Source organism: Puntigrus tetrazona, chromosome 15, assembly GCF_018831695.1.
Source record: "Puntigrus tetrazona isolate hp1 chromosome 15, ASM1883169v1, whole genome shotgun sequence".
Lineage (NCBI taxonomy): Eukaryota > Metazoa > Chordata > Actinopteri > Cypriniformes > Cyprinidae > Puntigrus > Puntigrus tetrazona.
Window position 1 is genome coordinate 4,985,607 of NC_056713.1, and position 24,921 is coordinate 5,010,527.

The 24,921-nt window shown below is 36.7% G+C and overlaps 3 pseudogenes; all 3 read right to left on the reverse strand.

Annotated features, from left to right (window-relative positions):
* Window positions 1–6,002: 6,002 nt before the first annotated feature.
* LOC122359336 lies at window positions 6,003–7,020 on the reverse strand (annotated as a pseudogene).
* A 2,539-nt stretch (window positions 7,021–9,559) lies between these two features.
* Window positions 9,560–10,464, reverse strand: LOC122359337 (annotated as a pseudogene).
* A 9,042-nt stretch (window positions 10,465–19,506) lies between these two features.
* LOC122359529 lies at window positions 19,507–20,425 on the reverse strand (annotated as a pseudogene).
* Between the last annotated feature and the right edge of the window lie 4,496 nt (window positions 20,426–24,921).

Here is a 24,921-nt window from a genome sequence, read left to right on the forward strand (position 1 = left end):
CAGATGTGATGGCAGCAACCTGTCCTAAAGGATAAATTACAAAATTGTGTATTTATAAGGTAATTAAATACATATCATGTCCGTAGAGCAATTACTTGGACTTGCAGCAAATGCTCCATCATCTTTTTGCGTTTTAAAGTCTTCTAGAAGACCATATACTTAGTGGCGCTTAACAACTCTGTACAAGCTATTTCAGTGAGCGTGATTTGCCAAGTCCAAGATGTTTGCCTAGATCAATCGCGTGATCCTGGAACAACATTCCCAATAAACCAGAAATCAAATTGAGATCATTTTTGAAAATATATGTTTTAAGCTTATCAGCAGTTCAGGTGCGCAAACCTTTTAAACATTGTGATCAGGTTAAATTAAACATAAGGCTATCATTTCCCACACAGTTTTGGGAATAAATGTTGGGTAGAGTTAGCGGTAGGGATTGAGATTATATTTTTGAACGACAATGTGTCTTATGACAATCACGGCTATTTCTCACATCATGGCTAAATTAAGTGTATAGACTACTCTTGCCTTAGAATTAGATGTAGGGATGTACCTGTCAACAAAATAGACATGTAATTGTAGAGAGTTACTTGAAAACCAAGCAAATTCTCAGTTATAGTTATTTTCAATAGACCTACACATTAATTCCTACAGTTGAAGCAAAAAATAGTGATCTGTTTTCTGTTTAATTTAGTTAAAACATACTGACCAGGTTTCCTGGTTTCTCTGTCGTTTGATCATTCACCTGTAGAGCAGATGCCCCCACACACTAGGACCTGGGCCATCTGACTGGGAGCATATATGCACCAAGTTGATCCTCTTCTGCTCCCATAGGAATAGGACAAAACTATACAGCCACTGACATCATATATTTTGTCGTCATTACACACACCTAAACAAGCATGAAAGGTATTTTCCAGAAGAATAAAGCAATTAGCTGGAGTATTTTTGTTCAGATTAATTAGTTCTGTAGGAGTGGTTAGTAAAGAAACGGCAGACTCTTGCAACATCATCAGCAAATATATTTCCAGCTCCATTTGGCAAAATATAAAGTAGCAGCTATAAATATAAATAACTAAATGGAATTGTAATAGATATTTAGAGATTTCTTTGCAGCCTGTCATAAAAAATATTACTGTAATGTTTATTTCCAGTCAGACAAAAAAAAGACAAAACTTTATCATAGTAACACATATGACAATAAAGCATTTAATAAAATAAAATGCTAACTGAGGAATAACAGGAAGATGCATTGTCCCCATGAGTCAGCCGCTCTGAGAACTGTGCCACAGCTCAGTTAATTTAATTACAAACCCGGCAAATAGGCTACTCAGATTTTTTCTATATTACTATCATATAAACAAAATATTAAAACATTTATAATGGCCGCTAAATTGAAGGCGTAAGTGAGCACTATTAAATTTCAAAATGTAACTCATAATATTATTTTTACAAGCACACAACCTTAATGAATTAAAAAGTACATGCTTGAAAGAACTGGCCACATAGCCCATATCAGTTACTTAAAACAAAGGTAAATACTTCATCACAATATTACAACCCGTACCAACTATTTTAACATGTAGCAGGCATCAAGTATGGAGATATGCTAATTTGTGCATAAAATTTATGTTCTGATTTTAAACATATTTATTTCTATTGTGAATAAAATGTTGAAAATTCTTTTACTTTTTATTTTGTGAAAAACAAAAACAAACAAACAAAAAAAACACTTGTTCAGAATTTGGTACCATACCTAATTCCAAACTCAAATATTTTACTTGAACGTAATAATAATAATAAATCGAAATAAAAACAAGCAAATAAAGTAATCTACCATAATGTATTTGTCTTATACATTATATATTTAAGCAAAAAAGCAGGGTTATTTCATCAGTATCATCACATTAGGTTTTACACCATTATTTTGATAGAACAAATTTAACATTATCCAACATTTTCATTGTGTATGGAGACTTTGGAAAATGTGAAAAGTACAAACTTCGGTCACTGCATTGGAGGGTGAGTCAGAGGTTCTGGAGATGAAGATCCGGCAGGTGCAGCGAAGAAGTCCTGGGCGTTCCACTCTGCTGGATACTGCCGGAACTGGTGGCTAGCACCTGGGTGAGCCATCAGGAGGATCAGGCTTGAGTGGGAAACAGCATCCCGAGCCTCGCGGTTGGAATTTCCAATACCTAGGGTAGTAGTGCTGGATTTTTCAATCCACTCTCGTGCCTTTCTTCCCGGAGGGTGCATAGAAGGAGAACTCGTGGACCAGCCTTTCACTTGCCAGACGCACGTTCCTGGTTGTTCCTCCGTTCCACCCTCACCACCCTTATTGGCGCATCCAAGAGGTATGTGGAGCTCCCCAGTGGGAGCAAAAGTAAAAACTGCAATTGTGTCCCAAATGCTGCTGCACCACTTGGCAGGGAGAGTGCTGTGTCGCTCCTCAGCCTGTAGGTACTTATCCCGCTCTGATCGTTAGTGCCCACCTGTGGAAGCTGCATCTCATGAAAGTAACCACTCTGTGGCATTGTTGATTAGAGCTAAAAGCACTTGAGGACCTGCACAAGGAGGTCGCAACCTGAAAGTTCTGAAACAGGCGCACTCCAGGCAGGCCTCTCACCAGGTATTCACGAGATGCCTTCACACTCTGGGAGAGGGCTGTACAATGGAGCGCGTTGGGTGGGTCCCCTACTGCAGTGGCACATTAGCAGTGGCCTGCTGGTGACTCCACCCAGACCTGGTTCCTAGAATTCATGCTGCCTTACTGACAGCTTCTTGGCAGCCAATTCCTCTGAGGGAAGATCTTACAGCTCCCGGGAGTCCCTTTTGCTACCCATGTCCAGACCTCACAGAGCCCCATAATAACATCCCTGGACCCAGGATGCAGGAGCTCTGAAGTGTCCTACCCCAAAGGAGGTTGGCTCAACTCTTCAGCGCAAAAGCGCCATCTATGAGATGTGCCAATGCATGGCCAAAGAGAGTGCAGAGCCCCTGTTCTTAGTAATTATGTTCTTCTCAAAGAATCCCAATAGGGTGTATACAGGTTTGTGCCCAGCAGATTCCTGGTTAATACACTATGTACTAAGGATTCCCACTACTCCGTTTAAAGATCATGTGGTAGACAGCTAGCGTACTATCCTGGAAGGAGACATGAGACTCAGTCCTTAGCTTTGCTCCTGTCGACAACCCTTCGGCACCAAGATGCTATGTTGACTGGACCACAGCTTCCAGGAGCTCAGACCAAATCTTTTCTGTACAGAGGTGTCAGAAAGGGAATGCCATCTCAAGCCAGAGGATGCCCACCTCACGCTGCGCCTACCAGGCACAGAGGTTTGCCCTATACCCCCTCAGGTTACAGCCCACTCCAACAAAGTGTGGTATCATCCTGGGGAAATCATCCTGGGCGTTAAATCGCGGTGCCTGCGCTGGCAGATATCTTTAAGTCTGCAGGCTGTTGTTGACCCCTAACACGTTAAGCTGGAAGTTTATAGCCTTGCGTGTAAGAGCCAGTATCCTCCCTGTGTGTTCTTACACCTCAGATGGGTAGAGGCACTTTGGGAGGCGCTGGTTTTTTCAGGTTAACTTGATAACTGCTCTGGAGATGTTCATACAGGAACCCTGTCTGGCTCCTCTACATCCCGCCGGCGGCGGATGTGGCAGGAGCATCGAGTGTCAGGCCCTCAGTCGATGAATCCATGAGAACCGATGGGGGCTGGGGCCATATTAAAGTACCTTAAGAGGGACTTCGTAAATATGTGTGTATTTCTACGGTATAGCCTCCGACTCTTCCTCCTAGCGGACCTGTGCCGCGCCCAATCACTTCCAAGGTTTCCATATGTACTTTAAATGCTACCAAAGCAGATCCTAATTCCTTAGCCATTTCTGCATGTTGTTTGCATATATAGCAGATGTTGTCACATAACTAGACTGCCCATAAACCACGTTGAATAGCACTCCCACCTATCCAAGCCAAACATCCAAAAATTATTTGGGCTTAATTTTTGTACGCCATGTGTTCCAAACCCAAAAAGCTTTGTTCATCTTTTGAAACACAAGACAATATATTTTGGATGAAAACCGGAAACGTGACTGTCAATTGACTGTCAAATTAACTAATACTGTAAATTTCAGAAAAGTATGAAAGACATCTAAATATGTTGGCATCTGCTGGTTGCAAACCAGTATATGTAGTTCTTGATCAGTAACAATGAGAAGAATATACTTATTTTGAAAATCAAAGCATGAATATATACAGAGGATATATCCCTGGCATAACAGATGTAGTGGATTTGACTGTCATGTTAGTGATTATGAGAAGAAGCACATCGATAGTATATACAGTGCATCCGGAAAGTATTCATAAAGTATTCATTTTATTTCCCTCAAAATTCTACACACATATACCCCATAGCCATTAAAGTGAACAAAAGATTTTTTGAGGGTGTGTGCAAATTTATTAAAATAAAAAACCTGAAAATCACATATGCATAACTTCTTCACAGCCTTTGCCGTGAGGCTCTAAATTGAGCTCAGAGTTACATTCTGATTTCACTGATCATTCTTGAGATGTTTCAGCGAAAGCTTAATTGGGAGTTCACCTGTAAAGTAAATTCTGATTGATTGGACACTTGATTTTGTAAAAGCACTGCACCTGTCTATATAAGGTCCAATTGCATATAAAAGCACGACCAAGCATGAAGACAAAGGAATTGTCTGAGACACCTCTGAGACAGAGGATCCCCTATGGTAGAGCATGGTGGTATGACATCATGCTGTGAGGATGATATTTTCAGCTGGCAGGAACTGGAGAGACTAGTCAGGATAGGAGAGGAAAGATAAATGCAGCAATGTACAGAGACATCCTGGATGAAAACTAGCTCAGAGCGCAAGCTCTTGACCTCCTGGGCAACCAGTTCATCTTCCAGCAGGACAATGACCTAAAGCACACTCGCCCAAATATAAATGGAGTGGCTTCACAACAACTCAGCAATGTCCTTGAGTGCCAAGTCAGAAGGCCCAGACCCAAACTTCTATTCAACATCCTATGGACTAGCAAATGTTTGTACACCGTCGCCTCATCCAAACTGATAGAGCTTGAGGAGGTGCTGCCAAGAGGAATGAGGCAAAATTCCCAAAGACAGATTGTGCCATGCTTGTGGCATCATATTCAAAAAAAAGACTTGGAGGCTGTAATTGCTGCCAAAGGGTGCAGACTAACAAAGTATTGAGCAAAGGCTGTGAATGCTTATGTGAGCATGTGATTTTTTTTTTTTTCAGCTCTTTTTTTTTTATTTTGAATAAATTTATAAAATAATTTCAAAATCTTTCACTATCTTGTCATTATGGGGGTATTGTGTGTGAATTTCGGAGAAATAGAACTTAATCCATTTTGAAATAAAGCTGTACGCAAAAAAACACCATATTATTACATCACAGTCTTGCCTCATTAAATTTATTAGTGATAGCATAGATCTGGCTGAAATTATATATACTTGTTAGTGTGCAACATTTTCAATTTGTCTGAATCCTGAGTTTTTGTTTACTGTCTAAACACAAAGAGAGATAAATCATCTGAACTATGCACTTTTTTTATTAATTCGTTTTCAGGCAAAAATAAAGGAATTAAACAATACCTATTTCATTACTACCTTTTAGGTTATTAATAGAAATCATAATATTTCTTAATTTACAGTTAGTGCCTTTAGGAGTAAACTTAGTATAATAACACATACCACAGTCTCTTAAATAAATACACCACGTTTTATCCCAAGGTATGTCTTAACATTTTAAGGCATATACATTTGTATTTTCCTGTGTGCAAGACTTCAAGGAAATACATGCATACATCAACAACTACAAAATATGCTTTCTCCTACCTTAAGTTCTCATTTTGGTTCTGAGTCAGCGTATGGACATTTCACTTTTATTTGATTCATTACAAAGCTAAGACTCCACATTTTTATGAACTTATAAATATTTGCCTTGTATTTCTTTAGTTCTCACCCATAAATAATTAGGTTAAAACAACTAGGAAAAGAAGTAAAGTACATTGTGCTCACAAAGACGCTAGCGATTTGCTAGGGAGAAAATTATTGGCTACGTATTCTGTACATGTAAAGTATGTGTCCAAAGCAAAGTCAAAGTAACCGACATAACAATGACATGAGTAATGCAGGTGTTTAAGGCCTTCATATTTAGTTTTCATAGATTTAAACACAGAGGTGAAAATCACAATGTAGGGAAATATTGATGTGAATAAAATCAGCAGTTAGGGATAAAGAAAACAGTCAAAAGTCCTACAATATTATTAATAGATATATCTCCACATGCCTAACTAGACCAATACCATGTATGTTCACAACAAAATAATGATCAATTATATTTGTTTATACAAAGGACAGTGCCTTCCTGCCAGAGAGACAGTGGTGACTACCAGGAATACATTTCTGATGACTGGAAAAACAAATCTTTAGGAAGTTTGGGATTTGCATGCATTATGATAATAAAGAGGCTTTTACAAACTGCAAAATGCTTGGTCGATTGCCATCCACAAAGAAAGTAGTGCTGAAATGTTCCAACAAAATGAGAGCCAAACATTTGCATCAAACAACCAGTCAGAGATATACCACTCCAATTAAACAAAGGTTCAGAAGCATGCTAAATTACAAAAAATATAGGGCAACATTCAGATCTACAACAGCCATAAGACCAATTAATACATACATATAGAGAATGCAAGACTTTTGAGAGGTGTGATTAAATATGATGATGAGAATTTGCTATGACAGCCAATAAAAACATCAGAAAGAAAGGATAAACAATGAGGCCTCATTCTTTCTAGACTGCTGTAGAAACCAATAAGTTTGAAGTCTGTGAATGAAATATTTTCTGCAGGATCCTCCCATTGCTGAATAAAATCCTCTTCACATGATGTTCTTCTAATAAATTATGTTTTAAAAAGTAGTAGATCAAGACATCTTTATAAACAAATACAACAATGCATCATACTTTTTCCATTCTGAGGAATAATATATCTGTTTTTCAGTACAATTACTGTTACTTAAATGGTTTCAGAAAAATTATGATTGCACCCCTAATTACAAATAGCCTTAACAAAGTCTCGTTAGAGTTTATCTGACTGTACTTTGTAGTATACAATATTTCAGTTTCACCACTTGAGCCTTTGTTTATTAATGTGATATAAATCTACAAATACAGACTTTGTCTCCACACATACTCTTTCATAATTTAGATCAACATTTGAGTTAAGTAGATAGTGGAAGAATAAAAAATAACAAGCGCTAATGTCATACAAACCTACTTTCTAGCCACTGCACTTGTCTTTACTTTTCAGAGTCTCAGGAAGAAATGTAAGATAGACACATATCATAGTCTCGAAATGTACCATGTTATGTCCCCAAGAGTCTTCTGTACTCCCATAGAGCTCACCCTCAAGGCATTTTTAAATTATACACATTACTATATACATTATACAATTAATTATATTGTATACTTTCAGATGTGTCATACATTTAGGATCAGTCCCTCGCTTAATTCTAGGCACCTTATTAAATTTAGACTCAAAACTGCTGCATGCTGATATATAACCATACATGTTTTTATCCAGTCAAATTTATCATCATATATTTTATTTGTTTTGTCTTCCATTAGAATGCTGTTTATGATTAATTTCCAGCAATGCAAGATAACATGTATAATATTTGCTGTAGATAATTTATGGTAGCCTCTGGTTACTAAAGATCGTATTTTAGTATTTTGCATTTTCCAGCTTTTTGACCAGCAGATGTCCTCCATACATGCTTTCCTTTAGCGTTTCCAAACAGTGAGTCATTAGCTCTGTCCCATCATTGAGCTCGCTGACTCGAAAGTGTACGTGATTCAGTTACGCCTCCTAAGTGCATGTGATGCTCCGTTTTAACAGGATTTGCTCCACCATTTTTAAATGCAAATCACAATACACTTTGGGGCGGCCCAGTGTGTATTCTATTGGTTGCTAATGTATTTTTTTCTACGCTCATACTGTGAGGGCTCAGTTTTTAGGCCAAAATTGTTTGTTTCTTTTCCATTTTGTTTTTATATTTTACTTGCTTGTAAGGTGTCCATGTGGTGTCACATGTTATGTAGTGATGAATAAAGGTATATTATGCCTTATTGTATAATATACAACATTTAGGTTGCTAGGCTGGATCTCAGGCCATGCTGTAGGTAAAATCCTGGATGAATGGCTAGATTGTGTGAAACTATAGCTTAGACAGTAGACATATTATTCACTAGGCACGGGATGGGAAAAATATTGAACAAAATGGAAGCTTTGTTCACTATGCACTAACTGCATAAATTGAATAGCCATAATGTGAATTTTGTCTAGTTTTTTAAAGAAGAGAAAAAAATTACTTACCACATAAACATTACACATAACAAAAAAACAATGTGTTAATATTACTTCTCTTTGGAAGCAGGCATGTCTTTTTACAATTCAATCTATCATACAGTAACCAGCAACAGCCACCTGAGATGCAGTGCTGCTCTCTCCTGTCTGTGCTTGTGAGTGAGTTCATCTTTCTTGGACCTATCAAATGCTTTTACACTGCCAGCATATTTGCTGCATTGGTGTGTGGGCATATCTTTTGGTTATTCGGCTGAACACTCATTTTGCCATTTCAGCCCCTAACAGTTTCTAGTTGATGGACACAGGAGCATCCCTAATATCTACCTGCTCGACTTGTAGAAATCAGAGTATAGGTATGAGCAGGATCTCAACCCTGCTCAGGAGAGCTACTGTCTACACACTTCATTTTCAAGCCTGCTCCAACACACTTGCTATACAAATACTGAATAATCCCACAAACACCTGTAAAAAGCTGGCTTTGAAGGTGGGTTTGACTGAGATTGGACTTATGGTCGCAAGACATGGGCAGAAAATGTATATAAAAGATATAAGGCCAAGTTTAGAAAGATAAATCATTCATAGAAAGGAAAATAACATTGGCAAGCAGCCTTACCTTTTTAAGATTACATTTTATTTAATGGAAACTCAAACTTTATAAAGTTGCAGAAGTAGATGAATTTCATTTATTTTCTTGTAATTTGACACTTTACAATAAAACATGCATTCACATGGTATTTAAAATGATTATTATTGATTATCCATTACTGTAAATTATTTCCACATATACCATTATTAGAATAACTTTTTTCTGCTGTCTGTATTGATTTTAGTATTATTAAAAGAGGCAAGTGCCATTTAAACTAACACTGCTGAAATTAAGTATATAAATATATACTTCATTTTGAAACATTTTAAATTACATTTTTACCCATTCAAATTGAAAAGAAAATATGCTGCATGGCTGCTTCTATAATTTAAGACTCAAGATCCAACAAACACAATTACACATAATAATAATAAACATTCTCTTCGCCTTATAATGATTATTATTGGTGATAAATAGGCAGCAACAGTTAATGTGAATCAACCTTTTAGAATATAAATATTTAGAATTGAACTCTTGTATTTCCTTTCATTTGTATTCACTTAGATTACTGGGTTAAAACAGTTCCCGGAAGAAGGAGATATGACAAAGGTACCTAACACCTGAAAATCTCTAGGTATAGTAGAAAAACCCTAGCCAACAAATACAACTCTACAACAGCAGAAAAAAATGCCACCACCACTACTGACAATTAAATGTATTGCTAAGAAGTATAGATGGCTTTTTGCGCGACTCACCAGAAGGAGATTATGGGATATAATCCACGAAAAATCGCATGATATCACGAGCAAAATGCAAATACACAGTCACATGTTACTAAGCGAATGATAGGTTCCAGCCATGTAGTTCTTGCTCCCACATCACCTGGGCTCTAAAATTAACAACAGATGTATGCTCACAAAACACAACAGATAAATCTCATTTGATTTACAAAAATAGAGCTGCCCAATCAGACCGACTATTGCAACAAGCGCAAAGCAAGTTGCGGAAAAAATGGACAAACAGAATATTGGGGATGTTTTGAAGTTTACGTAGTGATAGTATTGTAATGGAAAGATAATGGCAAATAATCGGTCAACTGCCATTTCAAGCCAAAATACTTGACTGAAAACAACCCGCCATATGCAGACAAAACATTTGAGCAGAGACACTCATCTCTCTATAAATCCTATTTTACGCACGAACAGAAAACTGATTAACATCTCTCGAACAAGAAATATCGGCTGCTTATAAACCCAGAGCTGCAATAGAACCCGATCAGAATGTGGCACATGGGTGCATGCAGCTTGCTTTCTTTATAATCCACCAGCATTATTAATGAGTTTGCAAACAATGTGAAAGCAAAGATGATTTAAAAGGAATGGAAAGATATTGGCGATATGTCTTTCAGATCCGTGAATCCAATCAAGTAGAATTCCTGATGCGGAAAAGTTGAATGCTCTGACATCCATTCCTTTTATCACAAAGTTTGCTATGAAGACAAAAAGGTTGCAGTTAATAGAGAAATCATTTACAGAAGCTAGGAAACAGACACAAGAAACAGAGAAAATAGGCTTACATTTAGCATTAATAGTGTATTCTTGTAGTGGGCTTATATTTCATGCACTCAGACCTGCATCACATCTAAAACCTATTTCTCTTATTATTTTTCATGTCTGAAAATGAAAGCCTAAATTTTCTAACACGATTTTCAAATCTTACGGCTTATATCAGGATCTGTTTCGACTGATTCCCACCTCTTCTGATTTAGGATATGCTACCTCCTTAAATATTCCTGCGTTCCCCTCCTGGTACTGTGCTAGGACAATGACTTATCTTCATTATTACTGTGTTATATTTTTTGTAGTTTGTTTTCCCTAAAGTGGTTGTTGGCTTGAGATGCAGTATTAATTTTTGCAATTATAGAATAGGTCTTGCCGATACTAACAGGCCTTATTATTTAATAAAATTAACTGAATAATGAGTATAAGGATCACAGCTTTCTTTTTATATCAGTCAAATTAAAAATTTCTTATTTAAATATAATATTAAATATACCCTATATTTTTTAATGAATCACTTGATTACTTTATTTAATTTCAGTTGAAATAAGATATTATTTACAACTACGATTTTACAATTAGAATATCAGATGCCCATGAGCTGCTAATATATACTATACCATTTCTGAGATTGTGAATCAAAGTCACAATGAAAGCAACTACATAAAATGGAAATTGCAACATGTCTTTCTTTTGTATTTCTCTCCATTGTCCAATTAAACTAGAAAGACCTGAAACAAATGAAACATTAACTGATAAAACTAGTTACAGCTAGTCAAAAGGCAATGTGAAATAATTAATCTATAAAAGATAAAACACAACAAAATCTCATAACTTCAACCAAATTAAAAACAAAATTCCAAGACAGTCTAAGAAAAAAAAACAATTCAATTCGAATTTCAACAAAATATAATATCAGTGATACTAAAATAACACATAGCTAGTTAGGAGTTGAGGAATCTTTTTAAAAAATTGACAATAAAGCCAAAATGGATAGAAGATTGCTTCCTAAATGCACATTATTTTATTATTATTGTTATTATTAATACATGCAGCGTAATACATACATTAGAAATTTTTCAGCAGATGTCAGTAACAAGTTCAAATAATCCACACATACAAAGAAAACAAAGCAAATAAGTTCAGAAAATTACATTAATTGTAAAAGTAGAATAAAACAGAGTAAAAGTACTAAACTTACGAAGAAAGGAAAGCCATGGAAAACCAGGACACCCAGTTTAAATCTATCAGTGACTAGAAAGCAATCATGCTCATGGTGTGTTAAATTAATTAATTATTAGCTCTTTTCAGTCCCAATTTACCGGCTCCAACGATAGGTAGTATTCTCATTGTCCAACACTGTGTCACACAGAGAAACATTTTATGATTTTCACAAACGCCTTATTATTTACAAAAACACTGTGGCATTAGATTACACACTTCTTTCAAGGATGTATTAAGTATATATATAAATATTTTTGTCCTATACTACTTGTATATTTGTGTATCATCCTCTGAGAGACAACAGACACCATGCACCTTTTTAGATTGATGTCATAAGAATATACATTTGTAGTATAAGTAACAAAAGCCATTTATTAATATTTTACTAGCTCTTTTCTCAGGAGCTCTCTCAAGCACCTTAGTACATTACTATTTAGGCCTCTATCTTCACAGTTGGCACGACACATGCTACGAGGCTAAGTCCAAATGCATCACTCGCATCTAAAATATATATCACAGTGCTACATAAAGACTTAAAATATCTTCTCGTGATATCAAATACAGCTGTTAGTAAAACACTGTTATGAGCAGACTCACTGAGACAGAAACGATTGTCAATAAATAGACTAATAACTTAGCTGCAAAAACTGGAAATGTATACATACATCTGCTAGATGAGACACTGTGAATTTATCATTACTATAGGAGATCTGAGATTCACCTCGCTTAGACCCTATCAGATCGTCCATCCTCCATCAAAGCTGAGAAAGATAAATAATCTTTCCTGTACTTGAGAGACATAAAGGGAAGATTCCAGATTAGGCCATCTTTTGCTTTTGATTTCTCACTCATAGGCGGGAATAGGATACCCAGGTCTCCGGCTTTACAGATTATCTCCATGTTTGTATTCTGGGGGTCCTTAGGCAGGCTAGGGAACTCATATTAATGTTAAAAACTCTCACTTAAAGTGAAATGTTCATGCCACGCGGACCATTAACTTCAATACTTCCAGTCACATCGCTGCTAGAAATGTTTCTCAGATCAGTCCTGCTGGTGACAGTGATGTTGCTAGTATGCTTCCTGAGATGATCATGATGTGGAGCCTTTAAAGTGTTGAGGCACGCTATTTGGAGAACCTTTAGATTAACACTCAGAGTATGTTTGATTCCACAATACCGAGTTAAAGTAACACTGAACCAGTTTGACTTAATTTCTGTCAGACAAAAAATAGCAATGCAAATTAACAGTATGTGTATTTAATTTTATTTTATTGTTGGGCTATTGGCCCTTACACTTTTTATATTAATATACAACTGACCACTTATCAGTAAAAGTTTTCTTCTAGCACTTATTTTGTTATAAATGTGTTAAATTTACAACACAAGTCGAAGGTCAAGAGCCCATCTAAAGCAAACACAGTGATGATTTGTGATCGACAATCTTCCTCTGCTGAGACTTTGATAATTGATAAATATAATATAATTGAAGTACTTACAATGTATTGTCCTAACTACACACACACTGTGTGTGTAATTTTATTGTTGTTTTTAACACACACATGTTTTTATCACACTAATGTGTCACCCAAATAACACAGTTTGCGTCAAGAAATGTTCTATTCCTAAATATTCAATATTTTATATATTTGAAAAAATATCAAAATTAGAAAAACGATACAGTGAGCGCTATTGGGGCCACATTTGACCACAAACCGGTACGATTAGATATACCTGGAAAGATTTCTAACAGAGAGGAGTAAAAGAATTATCAGAAGAGTTGTCAAAAGCCAGGGAACCACTTGTGGAGAGCTTCAGAAAGACCTGGAATTATCATGTACAATTGTTTCAAAGAAAACAATAAGTAACTGCTATAACCTGTACACAATCACTATGCAAAGATCTATTGCTGAAGAAAACGTCATTGTTAAAGCTCATTTTACAGTTTGCTTCACAACATTTAGAAACAAAAAATACATATCTGGATGCCATAATTTGGAATGCTGTAATGTCAAAAGTAAGCACTGTACATCAACCCAAAACATGGGTGCTCAGCACTGGCAAATTCATATAATTAAAGGGAAGGATGAATGGAAATGTAGTGCAGAAACATTCTTGATAAAACATCTTCTGTCATCTAATTATGATGATGAAGATAGAAATGAGATAAAGAAACCCTCCAATTAGGTTTAGAAAGAGAAAGTAAAGCTGGTAGTATTGCCCAGCCAATCATCTTACTTGAGAACTAATAGAAAATCTATGGAAAGATCTAAGTTTAGAGTTCATAGAAGAGACAATCTGAGCAATGCATACAACTAGCATACAACTTATCTTAAAGCCACAGTTAGTGATTTTCAGTTGAACTTTTATGATACTTTTCCTCAAGGTAATTCCTTAATTTCTGGAAACTTATTTACAGAATTTTGAAGATTTCTTGGTTTATTTCAACATCTGGTGAAAATTTCATGTCAACAGCACTGCCGACGTATATTTATTGAAAAATTGTCACGCATGTTGAATCAATATTTTATCTCTGCTCGTTAATTCTTTAAATAATTATTAAAATAGTTGTGTTGAAGTTGTTTGGCATACTGACATTTTATACGATACTTGTATATTTGACTATCAGGTACACCTGATAGTCCACTTTCAACATTCAACTATAAGTAATGTTTGCAAGTATATATCAACTAACTCTCATTAGAGTACTTAGCAGACCGCGAGGTTCACGGTTAGTAAAAAAATCAACGACTTCACAGTTAAAGTCATCTGTATTGAGGCTATCAAACGAAGTGTTTGCAGACATTAAACAGACAATCTACTAATGCTTCATTGACTTCCTAGTTTATACATAGGCCTGGTTACAATGTTACTTAAATGTTGGGAAATGGACTAGCAAAAAATAAGTTTTACTTATTTATATAATATCTTGATGAATATATTTATATATTCATGTACTTAATGAATCTATATTCAAATATGCTCTGTATATTAGTCAATTCCTTTGATATATTATAAAGCAATGCATTATTTGAGATAAACATAATTTTTAAACACTAATTAGTGCATACTCATTTTTTTTCTCTTCAGCACTTGGACTGGAGTAAGGACAGTACATTCTCATCAGCAGATTAAAGTGCTAATAAGCAAAACAAAATACTTACTGTACAGTGTTGCATGCTGTTTTGATCATTCCTATTAATTATTAAACTTTGAATTAAACGAGGAAGACACATCAACATGGGGCTATCTCACGTAATGGTTCCATGGCTCTCATGTTAAATATATTTTACTGGAATTATTTTCATTATCATTATAACTTAAAGGTTTATCAAAGCAACTCTTGTCATATGTGACTAATTACAGACAGATGTATCCAGTAGCAGTTTAATTAACTAGCTTCCAGGCTTCTTAAAAGTGTGCTCCTCTTTAGTTCATTCTTGTCAGGGATCCCAGATGCTCCTGGGTTTTATTGTTTCAGTGCTTGAACAGTCCCCTAGGAAACTCTGAATAGGGCAGACACACACACACACATTTGCATTTGTAGTTTACAGGAGTCTCATCATAGAAGTAATTTTTTATACTGCTACGAAACCTATACAAACCCTGCACCAACTCTAAATCTAAAAACTACCCCTAACAGGAAACTAATGGTTTTTTATTTTATTTAATAAACTCTATATTTTAGTATGTTTGTTCAAATTTTGTTTTCGGGCACACTCCTGCTATGGAAAGTGTCCTCATAAACCATGTTTATGTTGTAGCACCCATCTCATTATACACGCATGTGTCCCATAAACCAAAATGCCAGTACACACACACACACACACACAATATATTACTGACAAAGTAATGGGACAGGCCCTACTAATGAACAGCTTTATGCTACTTCTGTAATTTCTTCGACAAGTATAAATGTTAATGTTTGAGCATACAAACAACTCTCTTTCTATTCCAACATAGGTGTCCCAGTATATGCTCACGTACGCCTCATCACGCTCCTCCATTACCCGCGCCACAGGCTCAGTCGTCCTCAAAACAGGCTCCGTCTTGGTCTGTCGTCGACCATCCGTCACCCTCGGGATTCCTCTCCTCCTCCCGTACCTCGTCCCTCCATCCACGGCTCCTGTCTCCAGGCTCCTCCTTCCCTCGGGTTCACCTCAGTCCTCCTCCATCGCTCTGGCTCCGCCCGGCCGTCTTCCCGTCCCCACGTCTCCGTGTCAGTGCGCCGAAGCCTGTGGCGTGCGCCTAGGACCTCCAGCGCCTCGCGCGCTACACCCTGGCTCTTCGGCTCTCATCTCCGCCTAGTCTTCTCCACCACCTGCTCCGCCGCCGTTGATCCCATAGAGTCGATGGCCGCTCCTCCTCCATGGCTCCTGTCTCTGTCCGGCTCACTAGTGACCACCATAGCTAGGCTCTGGATCTCCTCCTGCTCCGGACTCCTCCTGTCTCTCCTCCTGGCTCCTCCCTCCGTCTGCTTTCCTCCCTGGACTGTCTGTCTACTCCCTCCTGGGAACAGTCCTCCACCAGAACCTCCTCCAAGATCCAGTATCCCCAATTCCCCTAGTTGTTTTGTTTTGATGTTACTCTTTAGCTGTGACACCTTCCGGGAGAGGAGTGGTAATATCACGTTCTCTGGACTTTTGTTATGGTTTTTGTAATTGTGCTTGTGTATGAATTCCATTAAAGTATTTAAGTCCTGTGTTTTCAGTTCCGTTTGTCCGATCTTGTCTTTATGTGTGTGTGACTTTGATCGTATCTGCCTGCCTGCCTGCCTGTATTTATATTATTTTATTTCATCCCTAGGTGGATTAAAACTCTTTATTTTCATTTAGGCTAGTTGTGTGCTCTCATGCTTACCACACTCGTGACAATATATGAGCAATGTTTAAAAAATAATACAATTATTCATTCAGTCAGAAAGCCATCTAAACACCTATGGTGTGACTTTTAAATAAAATGTGAACTAAAAACTCATCACTAAACACCCAATCCACAAAAGTATTAGGATGCCCCTGAAAAAAACACTTTCAACACTGTTGCTGAAGAAATTTTTAAATACATAAATTTATTTTAATTTTTGTTGCCGCAGTTTTGAAGTGTATAAAATAACTATACTAAACTATACTATAATATAAGTGTTTAGCTTTTTGTTTGTTGTGTAGACTATTTGCACATCCTAAATAATCTAAAGTGGAAACTATTCATCAATTGTAAATGCCTATAAACATTTTGTCACGACTCTGGTCCATGACCTTCCCATATGCATTGCCACCCAGAGGTTGCTTTTCTATTGTATTGACTCACTAGAGGTAAGAAATGCAGGGCTAAAGAGTAAAAGTCTTGCCATAAATATCTTTCACCCATGAACTCAACAGCTGAGTCTCACCAGTGGAGGAGGAACCAATCATTACATTCAAGTCACAAGCAAATCTTGAGTCAAATCTCAAAGAGATAATTATATGACTGATTAAATGATGATTGTGCATTAGTGATGAACACTTGCTGTGTAGCAATCAGCATCACTGAAGACAGAATACAAAGAGATATACAAGAACTACAACTGACGTGTGAAAAAGAAAAGAAAAACATTACCATCATAACTGTGATCAATGTTTGCTTTTAAACAAAGAATACTCATTCATAATAAGTTATAAACAAAAAGCCTAGTTAAGGTGGCAATGTTTTTTTCTTTTGATTTATCAAGGCTGTGGCTGAAGTAGAACTCTAAATACTGTATTTCTTCTTGTTTCTTTTTTGCTGTTCTTCTCTTTTTTCAATGATGTAGTTTAAGAGCTGGTGTTCTTTCATTTATTTTAACACTGCTTCAGTGCTATATTTTTTTAACTTCACTGCATTTGGGAAACAAATATGATTTCAGTTTTCTCTTTTGTTTAACTGAAAAAGTTTTGCTTACTTCCAACTGTTAATTTCATCAACGTGTTTGCAGAGGAGTCAATGGAGCTAGTCATTTGGTGATAAGGATAGGTAAATCTGGGTTTCACCTCCATAGCTGTGATAGGCAAATTGGTTCTTTCTCATTATTTGAATTATTAGAAGACATCCAGGCTAAACAAGAGCAGTGCAAGACATGGACATCTACCTAAACTCTTATGCTCATATAATAACCTCTTCTTTCTAAGTATGACCTGTAACACCAGCACTGATATTTTGCCAGAATCAAAATACAAAGTAATATAATTTTTGTTATTTTTATGAGAGCTGTCTCTGTGCTGTGCATTCAGAAACCGTATTGGAAACTGTCTAGGTATCCATTTTGAGTTTAAGTGGTTGTTCAGCTGATTAAAAACTACTTTTTCAATTAACTTGTCTACAAAGGTAGATTTGATGTAGGTCCATACACACTGTATTACTCAAATATTACTTATGGGGGGTGTTAAATACAGCCCATTAAATTGCACTATTAGTATGCTTCTTTTAAACTAAAAATAGGGAAAGTACACTTTTAGTCTACATTTTATTTACTTTTTCAGAAATGGGCATGGTCTCAGAAAAATACTTTTAAAGTATACTTATAATTAGAAAAAGTATATTCAGGCTACATTTGTGCTCATTGAATCTGTATTGAATGGTAGGGGGCGCTAGTACATACATATTACATGCATCGACATGCATATTACAATGCAAAATGAGTATACGTATTTCCAAATAAAGCCAGAACTTGTGCAATTTTCTCGAACTCTTTTATGAATACTGAGGATTCAAATATGCTTATTCCACTTGCCTACTGCCTTTTGGCTGCCATATAATAGTGTAAGTATGCCATTTGGATGCAGCCACTATTTTCTTATTAATCTGACTTTATTGAAGTACATAAAACATACAATGATATATCCACCCTTAGTAGTTTGCTAAAGGAGGTCTAAAATGCATCACACATGGATCCAAAGATATTTGTGTACCCATGATTTCATTCTTTTTATTAAGAATAAACCAACTCTAATATCTCTTCTAGATGTAGAAATAATTTCAGTATATTTATAATGCCAAGCAATATAATTCAATAATTTAGTGAAATAAAGAATATAGTGTTCAGGCTACATGGCACTGACACTGTAATAAGACAGTATACTGAAACACTACAGTCTTGACTGGCTGAATTTGAGTCAGGTGATGTAGTGCAGAGCAAGACCATACAGAGACATTTGTCTTTAGAAATTTAGGAATGTCTTTGTATTTTGTGTGCTGTATTGTTTGTCATGTTATTTATCACAATCTGTGTTTTAGGCAGTATGGCCAATAAAAAAACTAAGAATTGTATGTGACTGTTTTATATGTTCTTCACTGTTCTTTTTTAAAGAAGGATGACACGCATGCTATATGGGTTATGCGTTTAGAAGTGGAGCATGCTTAGTTAGCTCTCAAAAAGAGACACGGTGGCTTGTGGTTGTGGTTTGAGTCCTGCATTTGTAGCTCAGGGATATTTTGTGATTCTGCACACTAAACTTTCTGTCACGTCTAAAATTTCCCATAATATCACATTACATATAAAAAATAGTGTGATATGCACCACAATTGTCCTGTCTCTGCAACTCTTCGGTTTTAATCTTTCAATAATAACTACTAATGGCAGAGGTAGAAATAAGTATTAAGTTTATGTCATTAACATTTTAGAATAGAGGAAATAAAATGATTTAAAGCTAAACTAAGCTGGTTTACGATAATAAAATGATCTATCTTCTGTTTAATATTCATTACAAAAAAAAATTACTTGAATGGGTTTATGAGGCAAATAATTTTTTTGCGAATATCAGGCAGGTTTAAAGCATAAACAAGTGGGTTGAGGATGGGTGGTATGATAAGAAACTCCAGTGAAAGAAAAACTGACAACCCTACAGGAAGATTTAAAGTCACAACCGACTTAAAGTGACATCAGAAATAACTGCAACTGAGAAATTCAAAGGACCACTACATGTGGAATACATGTTTGATAGGCTTTGCCTTTGAATTGTGATGAGCTTCTTTGACAGATGATAAGAATATTTACATAAGAATATAAAATCAAACTTAATGGGATGACAGTAGTTACAATTGTTATAAACATACCAAAAACATTAATAACTATAGTGTTTTCACATGAAAGCTTTGCTAATTCATAATTGTGGCAGTATACCTTAAACAATTTGTTTCCACACATTTTCATTTTTGTAGTTAAAATACCAGCAATACCAAGCAAAATCATTGTATAAGTCAAGTTTATAACTATTAAAATAGTTAGAGACCGTGAGTGTAATTATGGTGTGGTACTGTAAAGGTTTGCAGATTGCAGCAAATCTGTCAAATGCCATTAACATTAATATTGTATACTCATTTACTACATATGTGAATATCACAAAAGACTGTAAGATACATAATTCACGGAGAGATTGAGTGTATATCAGACAGTAAGTCTGTCAGTACTCTTAGGGAAAAGGCAGCTGTACCAAATACAGAGTTAACAGACAAACATGAAATCCAGAATGTACATGGGCTGGTGTAATGTCCTTTCCAGAAATATTGCAAGAATAGTAAGAATATTAAAAATATGATAGTACAATACAGAATAAATGCCAAACTGAATAATACATATCTTGTATATCCAATATTTTTCAAACAACATGAAGTAAAAATATGTTGAATTTTCCATATTGCATTAGCCAAAGTTTTGTCACTGACCTGTGGAAGGATTAGATAAATAAATAGTTTGCATTGTTTTTAAATAGTTTACAAGTGAGTATTTTACATTTTTAACATGTAAACAATAAGGCAAATGCGAATATTTAATTTGTTAAAGCCAACAATTTACAGCATTTATTAATGTAGTTGATAGACATTTCTGAATATTCTAATAGCTAGATTTCTAAGATAATTTACCGTTAGTTAATGAAGTATGAATTACCATTATCAATAAACAATAGTATATTTACAAATTAACATGAATTTAGATTAATAATTGCTGTAAATAATTGCATGATTATACATATAATCTTCAGGTTTATTCAGTTTACTTATCAAACATAATATTTTTGTAATAAACATTGGTCAAATGTTTCAATACCTTTAAAACAAACATTAAATTATTTATATACCTTGTGTGATACACCTTGGAATGATTATTGCTGCTTCTTTATTTGTGATGTGGCGATGTGTGAGAATAAACTGTTTTAGAAGAACTGCAAATCACCAGTATGCTTGTGTTTTTATAGTGTCTAACAAGTCTCAGGAGGCTTTGCAAGTATTAGACATGTTTAATGAGGTTTTTAGCTTGTACACTCATTTACATTCAGCTAAAAATTTATTTACACATTATTTACTCATTTACACATAAGAAATTAAAATGAATCTACAAACATGTCAGTAGTCTACGAATCACTGTTAAACCCTTATTAATTGTCAGTATGTTGAGGATGCAGACATGTTGAGACCATATCACCAGTGGAATACTACAGTGAATCACTTCATTTGCAGTCATAATTTATAGGCTATTGTAAAATACATGAATCATGGCTGAAAGCGAATACCATTTATATGTTGTTACATTACAGTAATGGGAATAATCATCCTAACATAAAGATAGCTATGAAACACATCTTTTTGGAGGCCAGTATCAGACAGCAGTTGAAGTGCACTTGTACCTGCAAAATACCTCCAGGCCATCTATGCTCTGTAGCCATTGTGATTCTGCAAGTTCCCCCTTAAACAAATACAGAAAGGCACTGATGCGAGGTTTATGCAGGAGCTGTACACAGTCAGTGGCGAATATACCACCACTGGAGAGGACCATGCTGCTATTCTGTCAACAAACAATTCTGTAATAAAGCTTTAATACTGAGAAGAAAAAAATCATGTTTACAATCAGGCTTTTAGGCATGAACATTTATCATATGACCTTCAACAGTGTTGACAATAATTATTCATGCTTGATGCATGATGGGCGTTTTACTATGGTGTTAACCATGCATTTGCAGCATAAAGCATATTGTTGATTGTCACCATTGTTGAGATTCATATCCTGCTTCTTGATGTCTGTCTGTACTTAAAAAAATTGGTCTGCCATTTACCAGTAAGTACTGAGAATGTTGTTTACTGTAACTGTTATTAAAGCGCTTTATAGTAAGGGTACTTGACTTACCATGAATTCATGCATAAAGTAGTGCATTAATTATGCCTTTCTTCATTCAGTAATGTTTCACAAAAAGGCATTTACTCCAACATGCTGTGACTAAACAGAAAACTATTACACAAAAATCAAAACATAATTTTAGGAGTGACTCCTGGAGCTCTACGTGAGTCTCCCCATGGTCGTGGAGCTGGTCAGTTGGGTCTGGCTCGATAGAACTGCTCGATGAGGACGGATCCAGAATATCCCCAGGCGGCTACCCCATGATCTCTCCTCCGGTCAGTAACCCTCCTACCACTAGGTATTGGAGCCTGACCCCTCTTCGCCCTAGACTCTAGCTAGCAACTCATTTACCCGATAGGCGAGAGCCCTGTCTATATCCAGAGGTGAGTGGCGATTCACAGAGACCTCATGGCTGGGAGTCAACATCCAAGTGAACCGGTTTGAGGAGCGACACATGGAAGGATGGAGAGATACAGTAATTAGCAGGAAGCTTGAACATGTATGTGACTTCATTAATTCTCTCTAGAATTTTGAAAGGGCCCACATACCTTGGGCTGAGCTTCCTGTGATAGCTGCAACTTGAAATCCCTGGTAGAGAGCCAGACCCGTTGACCAGGTTGGTAGGAGAGTGTGTGGTCGTCTATTGGCTTGTAGTGCTTGAGTTCTGATGGCTCGTTGAAGCCTAACATGAGCACTGTCCACACCTCTCACTCACGATAGACCCAGTTGTCCACGGCTGGAACTGAGGAAGGTTCTCAGTCCGCTGGGAACATGAGAGAGTGAAAGCCCAGAACACATTTGAAAGGAGTCAAGCCAGTGGAGGAGTGATTCAGGAGTTCCTTTGCAGTAGGAGTCCTTAAGTGGGATTAGACGGCATGATTTAGAGGTGGTCGATCACAACAAGTATGGTGATAAAATTTTCTGAGGAGGTAGATCAGTTACAAAATCTATTGAAAGATGGGACCAGGGACGTTGAGGATGGGTAGAGGCTGGAGGAGGCCAGAAGGTGGTTCCTTTGGTGTTTTGGATTGTGCGTAGACATGGCAGAGTTCTGCACCAGGCAAATAGTTCGAGATATACCGGGTTGTCCACACTCAGGGGAGGTGTGTACCCATTGCATAACACAATGTCTCAAGTTGGAGGGGACATATTGCTTGTTGGGAGGATATTGGTCAGGTGGGGGTTCTTGAACCTGTTGTTTTTCATTATATCCCAGGATCACGTGGCGCCAAGACTACGGTGGGTGGTAGGATGGTTTCTGGGTCAGAGCATCTGCCTTACTGTTCTCCAGGTCGATATCTAACAGTGAATTGAAAGCAGGTGAAAAATAGGAGCCCATCGGGCCTGACAGGGATTAAGGCATGTAGCAGCCTTTATATACTTAAGATTTTTGTGGTCCATGATCACTTGAAATGCGTGGACTGCGCCCTCTAGCCAATGATGCCACTCTTCAATAGCAGCCTTCATTGACAGCATAGTTTCAGAGAGAAAAAGGCACATGGGTGCAGTTTACTAGACTGTGGTTGCTTTTGGGAAAGGACAGCTCTAATGCCACAATCAGACGCATCAACCTCCACTATAAATGGAAGGTTAGGTTTGGGATGCTGGAGAATGGGAGCTGAAGTAAACCTTTCCTTTAAGGCCTCAAAGGCATGGGTGGCTTCTGATGTCCATCTCAACGTGGTGGGCTTGCCCTTTAGAAGAGAGGTTAGTGGGGCAGCAACCAGGTTATAATTCGAATAAAGATCGATATCGATAGAACATCGATAGAAATTTGCAAACCTAGAAATCTCTGGAGTTCTTTGATGAGTGTTAGGTTGAGGCCATTCAATCATACTGTGTTGACCTTCACGTCGTCCATTTTGACCCCTGGTGACTGATGTGGTAGCCCAAGAATGCGGTTTTGGCGCCTTCACATACAAGTGGTGCTCTATGAGTCGGAACAGGACTGTTCTGACATGGGTTATATGTTCAGATTCTGACTTGAAGGATCTGAGTATGTCATCAATGTAGGCAATGACAAACTGGTTGATAATGTCTCTGAAGATCTCGTTAATAAAAGATTGGAAGACTGCTGGTGCATTTGCAAGTCCATAGGGTATAACAAGATACTCATAGTGCCCCTAGTGGTAAGGAAAGGCCGTCTTCCATTCGGTAGGTTGTAAGTACTCCTGAGATCTAACTTGGTGTATATAGTAAAAACTATGCAAAAAACTTGATATAACTGAAACTATGCACTCTCTTTTTCTAGCACTTTAGATACAGTTGCTCCTTTGCACTTAAAAAGATAAAAGAAAACAATCTGACTCTATGGTATAATGAAACACACGCACCTAAAGAGAGCAGCCCGGAAAATGGAGCGCAGGTGGAGAAAAACTAACTAGAAGTATTCCGTATTGCCTGGCGTAGGACAGTATCCTGTCATACAGAAAAGCATTAAAAATTGCAAGATCTGATTATTTTTCATCCCTTTTAGAAGAAAACAAACACAACCCCTGGTATTTATTCAGTACAGTAACTAAATTAACAAAATAAAACATCAACATGTGCTAATATTCCCCAAGAGTATAGCTTGTAGGATATTTTCTATCCTTTGAATGAATATATATTACTGATGTTTTATTTTTTTATATTATTATCATTATTATATTTTTTATTATTATTAATTCACTGTTTATTTTGAGCATTATATTCCGCTATGGTATTTAAATACAAAATAGCAAATATATCTTTTAAGTAGTATGGTATTTGTGCAAGCAATATATTGTGCAAAAGAATGTTAGTTGAACAGGGAACTGTCAGCTAACGTCCCTGGCCTATGTCTGCGTGCAGAGAAGTGATAAGCAAGTTGCATGCTTGGGAGTTGAGAGAGGTCCAGGGTCATGTATGTCTCTCTTCAGGTTCTATAGGTCACAGATGGAATGAGGAGGTCAGCTTTCTTGAAAGAGGATACAACACCGAATGGGCAATGGAGTCAGATAACGTGAGGGGGTGTGAACTGAAGAGGGACGACGATAAAT